The following is a 12,916-nucleotide window of genomic DNA, read 5'->3' as shown; positions in this document are numbered from 1 at the left end:
ACATGAGTGAGTTCTAGGTCACTGCATTGAGACAGCTAATTTTTAGCCCCCGATCCTATATGGCTTAATTGGCTGTTTGCCGAAATATCTTTGCTCCCTGAAAGGAGAGCAGAAATCAGCTTCTGCTAATGCAACATTATTTCATGAGGAGTGCAATATTCATTGCAATTTCTCAGCTTGATTGTAAATGTTTCCTTAGATATTCCTATGTTTTATCACTAGCTCACAGCACTGTCTTTTGTTACAAATAAAGTTACAGCTTTCCTAGAGCAAACCCGCTGTACTGACTTTATGGTACTTGCTCATTTTGCCACTACTGTTCGTAGCATAAGTAAGTGTTAAGGTTGCCAAAACAAGTCGTGCAATATATAATTGATAGAATCTGCTGTGAATCACTTTGGCAGAGTAATGAAACACTGTGCACAGTTACAAAGCCTGTTTGTTGTGTAAACCATGGATCCTGTAAATTTGAATAATTACTATTTAGTTATAATCCAGTATTTCATGCTCCTTTAGTAGGAATTCTACCCCACAGCGCATTCTCCTGCCTCCATCCCACCACAAGTCAGTATCATATAGACATGAAAACTGCTGAAAAGGCGTCATGCTCCAGGTACAGTCACACATACACACTCATTGACGGGGCCTTATCCTTTCACCACAACTATTAAAATACTTAGAGTGATGGTACATATGGCTGAAGCTAAAGTTAAACTGAATTAGATGAAAATGTATTTATTACAACATTTATGGCAGATTACGAATCTTACAAAATAATATTCCAAATAGGATGAAAAATTAACTGAATTCATAATTCATCCAAATACATTTATACATCCGCTAAATATAGCTATGAAACTATTATTGAAGATGAAGGACCTTCATATAAGGAATTCCTTAGCATTGGTCTTCATATGCCTATAGTGTTCTGAAATATAATTATTGGTCCTATTTTTAAACTTAATGCAACTAAAATGTTCTAAGCACTTTTATGCACAAAAATGTATTTCTCTCCAGCCATTGGCTAACTGAATCCCACATTGCTGTTAGGCACCAGAAGTTAGCAGCTGATAGACACTGATGGCTCCGTTGTCCAATGGAGCTGTCAGTGTCAACTAGCAGCTAAATTCTGGTTCCTAACAGCATTTTCAATAATTATGATAGGAGGATCTATTGACCATAATTGTTGGTAAATTTTAAAAACTATTAAAACATCCGGGAGCCAGCCTATGCCACACTTAAACACTAACATTTGGAATGCAGCGTTAGTCAACATTCTAGAGCTTCTAACAGTTACCCATCAAAAGAAATGAGGATTTTTTGGAGGCTCATTTCTCTGAAAGTATTGACTAGATGGTTCTGGTTTATGAACTCATCCAAGAAATTTCTATTTTCTTCCTGCATGCCAAATTTGGTGAATTTCCATCCCTTATTGGAGAGTTACTGTGCTGATGAACAGACAGACATAGAGACATCAATGCCTTTTTTATAGAATTGTTTTCAAACATTCCATTTGTTGAAAAGTATAAAAAGCCAAGTCACTCCAGTTCCCACAAAAAAGGCAGGCTGCTCAGCATTCCCCCTTGTGATCCCCCTTCCAATACCCAAAGTAGACAAACTAGTATTCCTCCACACTCTAACCTTCCAATCTCCCTCCTGATTATATATATATATATATATATATATATATATATATATATATATATATTACAAGCCCATTGTTTCCCTCCTTATCCCTACTCTGCTAAAGCATTTCCCCAGGTCTTCCCAGACCAAGCTAGGAGGACAGAAACTTACTTCATCCTAGCTTGGGGTTCACAATTGCTCTGACAATGACAATCAGGGATGATAACTTTAAAATGAGCGCTAGTGTGCCCACATAAGTAAGTATGTGGGTGCAAGCTCACATACGCTGAAATTTTAAATTGTCCACGCAAGTGCATACATAGTATTTGAAATAAATGCAGCACATATATGTGTACTCTTAATTTTAAGTGGTTATGCAAGGAAACATTATTAGCATATCTTTCCTTACATGTGTAAAAGAGAATATTTTAAAACATGTGTGCGTGAAGGAATAACCAGTTTGACCTGTTAATCCACCAGTTTGCCCAGACAATCTCTGGGTCATCCAGACTCCTCTGTTTCTTCAGCCTGCATTCCCACCGGTTTACCCAGACCCCTCACCCAGCCAAGTTTTGGCTATAATAAGCTTTTTGTAGACTTACACCTGATAAAGGAACCGATGCAAAAAAAGCACGGAAAGCTGGGGCTGAAAAGTCTGCGTCTGCTTTCTTAACGCGCGCATGGCACCTCTGCAAGGGTGGCGCCATGCTATATTGTAATTAGGGGGTCGCGGTTACCGGCGTTCTGCCGGTTATGAACACCGATGCCGATAAACTCGGCGTTGGTTTTCATAACTGGCGGACTGCAGTTATGAAAACCGAGTTTATCGGCATCGGTTTTCATAACGCAGCCGGCCGGTTATGAGAACTGACGCCGAGCAGATCGGTGTCGGTCTTCAATACAGGCAGCTGAGGTTTTTTTTTTAACTTTTAAAAGAAGTACAGCAAAGCAGTTTTTTTCTGCTTTTCTGTACTTCTTTTCAATGCGCTCAGCTATTAATGCCTGCTCCAGGCATTAATTAATTCAAAATGGCACTGATTGCCTTTGCCCTTACTATGTCACAGGACTACCGGTGCCATTGGTCGGCCCCTGTCACATGGTAGGAGCAATGGATAGCTGATGCCATCTCTCCATTTCCCAAGCTGAGTTCCACTCACTGCTCCACAGCACTCAGACCTCTTGTTTTGAGCTTCCTTCTTGCCCCTCATCTCTAGAGTTTGTTACCTCATAGTGAAGATAACTTTCAAACCTATTTGCATTACTGGATTTGTGTGTGTAAGTGTGCAGGCAGAGATTTATCTTAGTATTCTGTAAACTGTGCAGTAGGTTGCTGCACTGCTTTATAAAATACCACATAAGTTCTGCTTAAAATTATGCATCTATGTTTCAGTACACATGAATATTTGCATGTACTTTTTCTACCTATTATATAAACATACACATGTATATTTTATGCCCCCCCAAAAAATAACATGCCTAAAACCCTGATTTTTACACAGAGGCAGGTGTACTTTAATTATGAAGGCCTACTTGAAATCACCAGTTTGCTGATACCTCTGCCATTCACCCAATCTGTCTCCAGTTCCCCAAGACCCTCTTAGTACTTTACTCTGAAGTACCCCCAGTTCACCCAGACCTGCCACCCAAAAATAACAGACAAGTCTGATATCATTTGCGTTACATAATTAGCAGGTGTAAAATTACACAAATAAGTTGCTTGATGTATTTGAGAAATCTATTTTATAAAATAGCAACTTTTGCATATATCTCTTGGCCCTGCCCTGGAATGCCCCTAGACCATCCCTTTTTTGCACAGGTAAATGTGTACATGAAACCAAAAATATGCACAGACCTTTGATGGCTATATAATAGGATATACGTGTACACAGGCTATGTGTATATGCTAACTTTCTGCACATAACGTTTTGAAAATTGACTCCAGTATCTAGGATTCAGTATGATAATATTCAGATGAAGACTGAAAACTCTTATCATTGTCCTAACTTTCTTACATGTTCTACCTTATATGCTGATGTACTAACCCATGGAATTTTATGTGGGTTTTTGGCCATTTTGAGGAAAAGTTTGCCACCCATGCAAATGAGCTAGATAGCAAACTTTTGCACAAAATGTTGTTACTGCATCAGCCAAATAAAAGATAACTGCACCTTATGGAAGTCTAATTATCCTTTTTATAAAACTGGCCTGTGAGGACATTTTTGAGTACTAACTTTGGCCAAATTCAGAATTAATGAGTTGCTTTGCATTATCTTGCATCACAGCAGGTCATTAATTTTGAATTTGAATAACATTTCACACATAGTGAACTATGCATGAAATTTTACCATTTGTTAAGCAGAAAACCAATGACAAATTTTGCAAATGGGACTTTGCAAACAAAAAATGCTCAAAAAACTGAAACTGAGGTAGTTGTTTATGTGTGTTTTTGTGCACGAAGCCCCATTTGCAATTTTTTGCACTACTTAGTACATCAGCCTCTTTATTGTACTTTTGTTGCTAAATTTATAATTATTGTAAGTTACCCTAAATAGGGTGCCATATATATAGAAATTTAAAAAATTCAGCACTGAAGAATCATAGAATGCTGTTCAGCAGTGTACTGAACTGTAACTATGAATTTAATGATTACCTAATTGGAAAAGTAAAATCTACATTAATAAAGAAACAAATACTTGTCATAAACAAATGCTAAGAATTTGTATAGAACACTTAATTAAATGTGTGTGGATTTTCAATATCTCTGACAAGCTGAAATTGAAAATTAACAATGTATTTCCAAAGGGACAAATTTGCAGGTATATTTCTATGACTGTAAAGTTAAAATACAAACAAAGCTATCTGAACATAAAAATCAGCGGTTTTCAAATGCAGCAACAGATTTTTTTTTCAAGCAGTCATATGTGACCAAAATTGGTAAATGGGAATTTGGAATATTCACTGGAAAAAAGTCTGTTCATAAATGACTTCTTCTTCAAGAAGTTATTAAATGAGGGCTCATGGACCAAAATACAATTTTTTTCCTAACAACATCTACAATATCTGCAAGTCAGGACAAAAAAAAGGTAAATAAGAAACATGAATGTCTTCTAATGTCAAGTACTAAAGAGCCTGGCCAAATAGACTGTCTTAAAAATGTAAATCTGTTTTATGATGAGACATTTGTTTTTATAAAATCAAGATGGATCAAGAAGATATGGATATTCTGTCTAAGGGGGTCATTCTCTAACGCTATCGCACACGAAAAGTCCCTTTTCACGTGTGATAGCTAGCTCGGGGGTGGAGTTGGGGCAGAGTCAGCCCCGGAAGAGGAGGAATTGGGGTGGCACCGGGACCAACGCTGTGGACACATTGCTGGCAGCAAAAGGTAAGATTCCTTATCGCCGCCAGTTTTGCGCCGAATAACTACACCTTTTATGGTGTAGTTATTTGGCGTGAAAGCCGGCAGCAATCACACCGCGGAGGTGCAATCACTGCCGGCTATCGCAGGACCATCCCCCCACTTTTCCGCCCTACCCCCCATTACTGCCGGATTCTCTAAGGTCTAAGGTAGCATGTAAAGCAGTATTTCAGAAGCATGATGCTGCAATCTTGACACCTATCTTAGAAGATCTGGGAGATACTGGCACACCCATAACACTTTACTTGCCAGTCTGGGTGCAACGCTGATGCTTTTGTTGAATTCTTCCTTGCTGGTGAGGTTGCTATTCCCAACAACTTTGATACTCCAGACCTGTGACCTGGATAATCTTCCTTACCTGGGTTTACTTTGAGTGACCAGACAGTATTCCAGAGGGAAGATTCCTATTTGTCTCAGATCATATTGATGCTGGAAACTGGTGAGAAACCTAGAGATCAGGACCAGAGGAACCTTGTGAAGCCTTCAGAAAATGGCAAAAGCTGTGTCTTCAAGAGGGGGTGCTCTGCAGAAAAGTAACGAGGAATGGAGAGCTATATCATCAACTTGTGATTCCAAAAAGGCATCACTGGAGAGTACTGGAAATGGTGCACAATGAAACTGGTCACATGGGTTGTGAATGAACCTTGGACTTAGTGCATGCATGCTTCTATTGGCCAAGAATCACACATGGAGTAGAGCATTCAGTGAAAACATACAAAAAGGCGTATGCAGATAAAAGCCAGAGCAGAAAAAACGACTCCCATGGAGTTAGTTTGCATCAGTTTTCTAACCCTGGAGCCTGATAAGGACATACAAAATATCCTAGTACTCATATATTATTTTACTAAGTACGCTCAAGCATACCCTACTCAAGATCAAACTGCAAGAAATGTGTATGTTACCTTGTAGGAAAGTTTCATCTGCTACTACGGATTTCCAAAACGAATCCATAGTGACCAAGGAATCAATTTTGAATCCATCTCTGAGTTATGCAAAATAACAGGCACCAAATCCCGAACTACTCCATACCATCCTCAGGGAAATGCAGTGGAATGTTTCAATAGAACTTTAATAGATATGCTAGGTACATTAGCGAATAAGCATAAGGAACTTTGCAGAAAATATGTTTGGCCACTTGTGCACGCCTATAATTGTACCTGCAATGACAGTACTAGAAATTCTCCATTCTTTCTCATGTTCAGAAGAGAACCACAGCTTCCAATAGACTTATGGGCCACAATTCCAAAATTCGTCATTAATATGTGAAAGAATTTTATCAGATGCTAAAGTATGATTATAAGCTAGCTACACAGGAAGTCCACATGGGATACAAAAGTGATGCTATCTTCAGTAGAGGAGGGTGATAGAGTGCAGGTTAAAAATATAAAATTGAGGGGCAGGCATAAACTTGCAGACCGATTGTACATTGTTATGATATAAATTTAAGAACTACCAGTCTATGTGGTGAGGCCAGAAATAGGGGGTGGGCCAGAAAGAACTCTGCACAGACACCTTCTGTATCTCTGTGGATTTATTTCAAGTAGGGAAGAAGCTGATGTCATTCATGGATCACCCAGTATTGCTAAATGACTGAGGATAAGATGGATGGATGAAAATGGTGAGAATATAGATGGTTCCAGTATGGGGAGCAAGTATCAGGATCCAACTGAAACAAGAAAAAACACAAGTTTTGTGACTCAGTAAAATAGTGAATTAAACCCTAATGCAGAGGAGCTTTGTCCAGAGTCACAGGATAAAGATCCTGAAGTAGATACCACAACTGTATCCCATAATGATCCATTTGATTGGAGAAGTACATTTGATGAAGAACAGTGTACACCCTCATTGACAGAGGAAAGTATTTTAAGTGAATCTGTGGACAAAGTAGAGTTATCCCCACTACCCTAAAGACTGAGAAGAGAGAGAAACCTGCCTAGCAGATTTGATGATTTTCAAGTGCAGTTGCCCAAAGGGTTATATACTCACAGCATAATAGGACAACCATATCAAAGCAACACATTGGACGTATGTACAGTTGAATACTATACTGCAAAAGCAGTTGAGCAAACAGACAGAATTAATATGCAAGCAGTGGACAAAAACACCTGTCAGGGATGTCAGGTTATAGGGGAGGACAATATATATAACCCCTTTTTGGGTAAGAGATAATGGAAATGTATGAATTGGCACTTGTGATTTTGCAGGGAAAGCAGTGGGTTATTGTCAGAATGACACAGGACATTATGCAGGCAGATAACTGACTCCTGCAGCCCAGGATGGATGTTTATTTTGCTCTGATGAAATGTTAAATATAATCCTTTGTTTTCAACTAAGGTAAGCAGCTCTTCATATTACTCGTCATTAGCAGTGCACTGGGTTAATTATGATTGTTTGAGAAAATGGTAATGAAGTTACATCACTTTCTTGCCTGCATATTGTGCAAACTGTTGAAATTTATAAATGTGCAAAACTATTAGTTGTATATGAGAGTGAATCACTGCAAATATTAGGGATGTGCATTCATTGGTCATTCATTTCATGGTATGTGAGTATCTAGTACATGTGTATGTTTTCTACTGTACAAGCATGGACACTTACACATATACTAGAAATTTGCAATACCACGCAGGAAATGAAACAAATGACCAATGAATGCACATTCCTAGTAAATATTGCATTTGTCTTTTGGAGAGAACAAGAGTATGTTTAATTGTTTGATTATATATTGAACCAAAGAAAATGTGTATGTTATGTTTTTGTAAGGATGTGAACCCTGGGCTGAGATAAGAGATGTATCTGCCCACAGGATTCAGTAGGTGCGGTCTCAGCAGCGTAGGACACACTGTATGATAGAGACTTTATTATGAAGGAAGGAAAAGCAGAGTCCGCGGAGTGGGAGATGCAAATAAATACAGTTCTGAGCAGTGGGGTATACCCAGGGTGATACCAGTGATGTGAAGATATGGTAGTGGCCCGCAGTGCGGGGTATGCCAGGAAGTCCTTCAGACAAGTAGAGATTAACTCAGAAGTGCAGATCCGGCAGTGGCCCGTAGAGTTGGGAATGCCGAGGATGACTGTACTGAAGATGATTGTGATAATGTAGCTTGAGGTACAGGAACCCGGAAGTGGATCTTGTAGCTGGTACAGCAATACCCTGCAGCACAGGGTATACTGGAACAACAAGTACTGAAGAGGAATGGTAGTGGCCTGAGGTACGGGGTACACTGCGAGAAGCTTTAGTAAAGCTAGTATCATTAAAGTCTGTAGTAAGGTACTCACAAGTGATAGTTCCAGGAGATTGACCTGAGAAGCGGGTCAGGTAGTATTCCAAGGCTGGAAGGCCATCCAAGGTGCAGATAGCCAGGAATGTGGAAAGGCCCCCGAGGAGTGGGTACCCAGGGCGTCCACACGCCAAGAGAGGAAACAGGAACTGGAAGTCCAAGAATGGAGTGAATTCAGCAACAAGGGAATTCCTTGCTAACTAGTAGTTGCAGAGCAGCTTAAGTACAGCAGCGAGTTGATGTCATCGGGAGGGGACGCCCCCGAGGTTCCTGCCATGATGTGTTCAAAGGAGGCCTTGCACGCGCGCGTGCACCTTAGGTGATTCCAGAGACAAGATGGCGGTTGGCAGCGCCCATGCCATCCCAGGGACGCTGGGAAAGTTGGCGTTGGTTGGCGGAGGCTGCCATTCTTCCTAGGATTGATGATGCAGGGGAAAAGGAGGTGACCATGAGAGCTCACAGCCGTCTGCGACCGACGGGCATAACAGTGTGCATGTAGAAGGATAAGGGGCAGATAATTGAATCCTGCAGCACAGGACAGAGTTTATCCTGCTTTGCTGAAATGTTAAAAATAAGTCTTTCTTTTCAACTAAGGACTCATGTTGAAGGATCCAGAGTGGTCTGATTCCTTGCTGTGACTGAAGACTACTGCAGCATGGATTCAAGCAGCTGTCTGCAGGATCAGTATAACAAAGTTTCCCACTCCTTCAGTGTTTGAATCAGCTCAAATTAAGATACAAACTGTGATCTTGTTAGTAGTGCAAAGACTGTGTAGAGATCTGACCTAGCTGCTTATTCATTACCAGTTTGAAACTTCTGAGAAAATCTTCATGCATAAAGTTCTGCAATACTCATGTGTTGTGCAGTGAGCAGTGTTGGGTCTGTAGACATTTGAGCTGAGGCAAGATTGACTCTACCTGCAGGAAGGAGCCTTGCATGTTCTCACCATTGGCAGGCAGACCCATGCAAAGCAGACTACTCCACAACTTCACCTTCTTCTTGGAGACATGGTCCAAAGCCAGGCTAGAGTTATAGGAAGGTGGCAGTCAGGCGTGTCAAGGATCTAGGCAGAGACTGGGGGCAGGCAGCAAACAAGCATGTCTAGAGTCCAGGTGAAGATCAAAACAGGGATCCATCTGAGGAATGGGAAGAGGGACGGATAGGCAGAAGCAAAGTGGGCAGGCAAGGCTGGAACAGGTAGGGACGAAGATTGGAACAGTCAGAGGCAAATGTAGGATCAGGCTGAGGCAAAGTCAGGAAAAGGATGAATAGCAATACTACACAGGGTAGCTGGACCTGTTGCTGAGGCAAAGGAGAGTGATTGGTCAGGTCCTTAAATAGGACCCAGGCTGGTGATGTCATCTTCAGGTGCCACAGCCTTTTCTTGCCTTGGACCCTTTAAAGGTTGTGATGTTGGGCGTGCACATGCCTAAGGAGGCCATGGGGACATGGCAGTCCATGTGATGAAAAACTGAGAGGACCTACATTGGGGGTGAGTAGCGCAACTCAGGGGTGCTTCCCATGAGCTGCAAATGCAACAAGTAGATTGACAAAGTTTGTGGATTATTTAATAAAGTTTAATACTATTATATGCTAATGAAGTGTGCAGTTTCATTATTGATTATGAGTTAGCAGTTGAATTGCAGGTGTCTACAGCCTTAATCTTGCACAATCTGGATCTGGTAAATCCTGAAGGGAGAATCTACAGCAAGAAACTTGTATCACACATATATTGCAAAGTTACAATAGCATCTGAATCCTTTGCAGGTTTGGATAATTAGACCAGCCAACCTCTGGATAGGAAAAGTTCTAGAACAAATGGACATGATATGAGGCTCTGAGGGATAGACTCACAAGGAATATCAGAAATATTTTCCAAGAAAAGATAGTGGATATGTGGAACATCCTCTTGGAGAAGTTGGTGGAGATTTAAACAGCAACAAACCACAAGAAGGAATAGATAAGCACAGATGATCATTAGTTGCAAAAAAGTGGAGAGGCAGTAAAAGCAGAACATATTGGCATCTGTTTAAAGTGTTTAAAATGACCTATTCAGATGATTCAACGAGGCTGCCAGAATAAATGACAAAGTGAGTAATATGAAATGTTAGAAATCTTAGAAGAAAAGCAGGCATCTTTGCAGTTGAGTCAGTCTGGCAAGCTGTGATGACAGAATTAACAATACAGTAATAGCTAGAAATTCTATTGGAAATCAGGCAATCATACAGTCAGGTCTTCTTGACAAGCTGCATTGATATAATCAAGTATCAGCTGGTTCTTTCTGGCAGACTGGAAGTACAGTAATAACAAGAAGTCCTAGCAATGCAGCAGGTGGTGGGGGGTACTGTCTGGAAAAGTCACAGGCACTTAGGAGACTGTATATTCAGAAAACAGCCATGCTTGTATTGGTGGCTATTTAGATTATTATAAAACATTGTTTGACATGAAAAAGGATATGTGCTGAGTGTGAATTAATAGGGGATCTTGAATGAACATATATCCAAGAAGATGGAGTACAATGAAGGAAGATGAAAAAACTATCATGGATAAGGAATGGTATCTTACAAGCTTTAATGCTCTATGGCTAACAAATGGGATATATCCTTAGCAATATTGACAGGACTAACTGGGACAACTGGATGGACAAATTGGTCTGTTCCTAAAATATCTGTATGTTACTGTGTTACAGAAGTCTAGATTAAAACAGTTTAGAACAAATTTTTAATACGGTGCCCAACTACTAAGGTATGCATGCACATTTAAGCCCAATAAAACAAGTCAATTTTGAGGGTGGGGGCGGTGCTTCCAAGATGGCCACACAATGAGCACACGGAAGAGAGTAGCTCTGAATTTCTTGTTGATTTCTTTTCTTATTGATGCCTTCCAAATGCAAAGGAAAAGCGCGGACCTACCCATCCACTTCTTATCCCCTGCCAATGCTACAAACGGAGATTACTAACTTTATGTACTCACCCATACAAAGCAACCAGGGAGCTGAGGAGCCTGGTGTGCAGGTCGGCATGGGAGAGTCGACTCTGCCTGCAGAGGAGGCATTCTTGAGCCCGGAACTAAGGCACCCACCATCACAGCGGGCTGATGCGGCGAATCCAGACACAGTCTCGGCGGTTTTTGTAGCTGAGAATGGTGCAGATGGAGCACTACTAAGCACTGCAGTTTTGGAGCCAAAACCAACAACATTGGGTCCGGTGGAGGGACAGATGCCTACAGGATTAGCATGTACTGTTGAAGGAGTGGCGAGGTTACCTGAAAACAGCAACAGAGAGACAATAGTCTCCAATGTAGAGAATGTTCCTTGCAGTGCCCTTTTTAAATTCCAGCACGTCCAGATGTGATAACGTTGGATGCCATATGGGATTTGGTGGAAGGCCTAAGCACAACTTTAAATTCCATGAATATAAAGATGGATCACTCAAATTCGGAAGCTTCACAGAAGATTCAGAAAACTCAAGCTTGGGTTAATTCTTTGGAGCTCAAAGTATCTGGGCTGGAGGAGAAAGAAAAAACTACCCAGGACTTCAAAGCAGCAACTATTAAGGATCGGGACATACTCGCTAGGAGAATGGAACATCTGGAAAATAAGTTAGGACATTTAAACCTTCGCCTGCTTAATTTCCCAAGGGTGGTAGGAGAAATCCCTTCTAATCCTTAAAAAAGTTTATGTTTGAAAAACTGGGATTTACTGATTAAAATTTTCCCTCAATAAATACCTGCTTTTTCCTACCAAAACCCAGATTACCGAGTAATCCTAAAAATGTCCGCTTTCAGGGTAATTTATCAGAAGTTTTAGAAGATTCGACAATGGAGGTGATAAATAGGGGTACATTATTAGTGTCCTTTATTTCAGTAAATGACCTGAACTTGGTAATGAAAAAGTATTTCAGAAATTACCCTGTAAACTTTTTTGATGGCATTATAAAAATTTTTCCAGATTTGGCCTCAACTACACAGATTCGATGTCGGGGGTTTTTAACATACCGACAAGATGTCGTGCAGTTGGGATTTTCCTTTAAATTACATTTTCCCTGTAAATACTTAGTCAAGAAAGGTGCAGAGTGCTTCACCTTCTTTGCCCCTGAACAATTAAAATAATTTGTTGCTGCCAGAAAGCCTATCACCATGGGCCTTTTCTGTTTATTCATTCTATGGTGAGTACGCCCTATTATTTCTGTATACCGCCCCATTTTTGTTTTGCTTGGTAGTGGGGTTAATCAATCTAAGGAAATAGTGAAATAAAAAAAAAAAAAATATATATATATATATATATATATATATATATATATATATATATATATATATATATATATATATGTGTGTGTGTGTTCTTTTTGGAAGTTAAAGATTGTGATAACCATGTATTTTTCTTTCTGTAAGCAAAATGTTAATTTTGTTGTAATATTCAAAATGTGATAAATAAAGAATTTTAAAAAAAGTCAATTTTCAAACATAAAGCATCTACATTCATTGGGTTTGAATATTGGAGTTGTTCTGCAACTAAAAATACACACATACCCTTACACATTTAAAACAAATGGATTATTAACTATTAGGGTCATTTATTAAAATGTGCTAA

The sequence above is a fragment of the Rhinatrema bivittatum genome, chromosome 9 (genome assembly GCF_901001135.1).
Source record: "Rhinatrema bivittatum chromosome 9, aRhiBiv1.1, whole genome shotgun sequence".
In the NCBI taxonomy this organism is placed as follows: Eukaryota; Metazoa; Chordata; class Amphibia; order Gymnophiona; family Rhinatrematidae; genus Rhinatrema; species Rhinatrema bivittatum.
Note: the sequence above shows the minus strand (reverse complement) of the source record.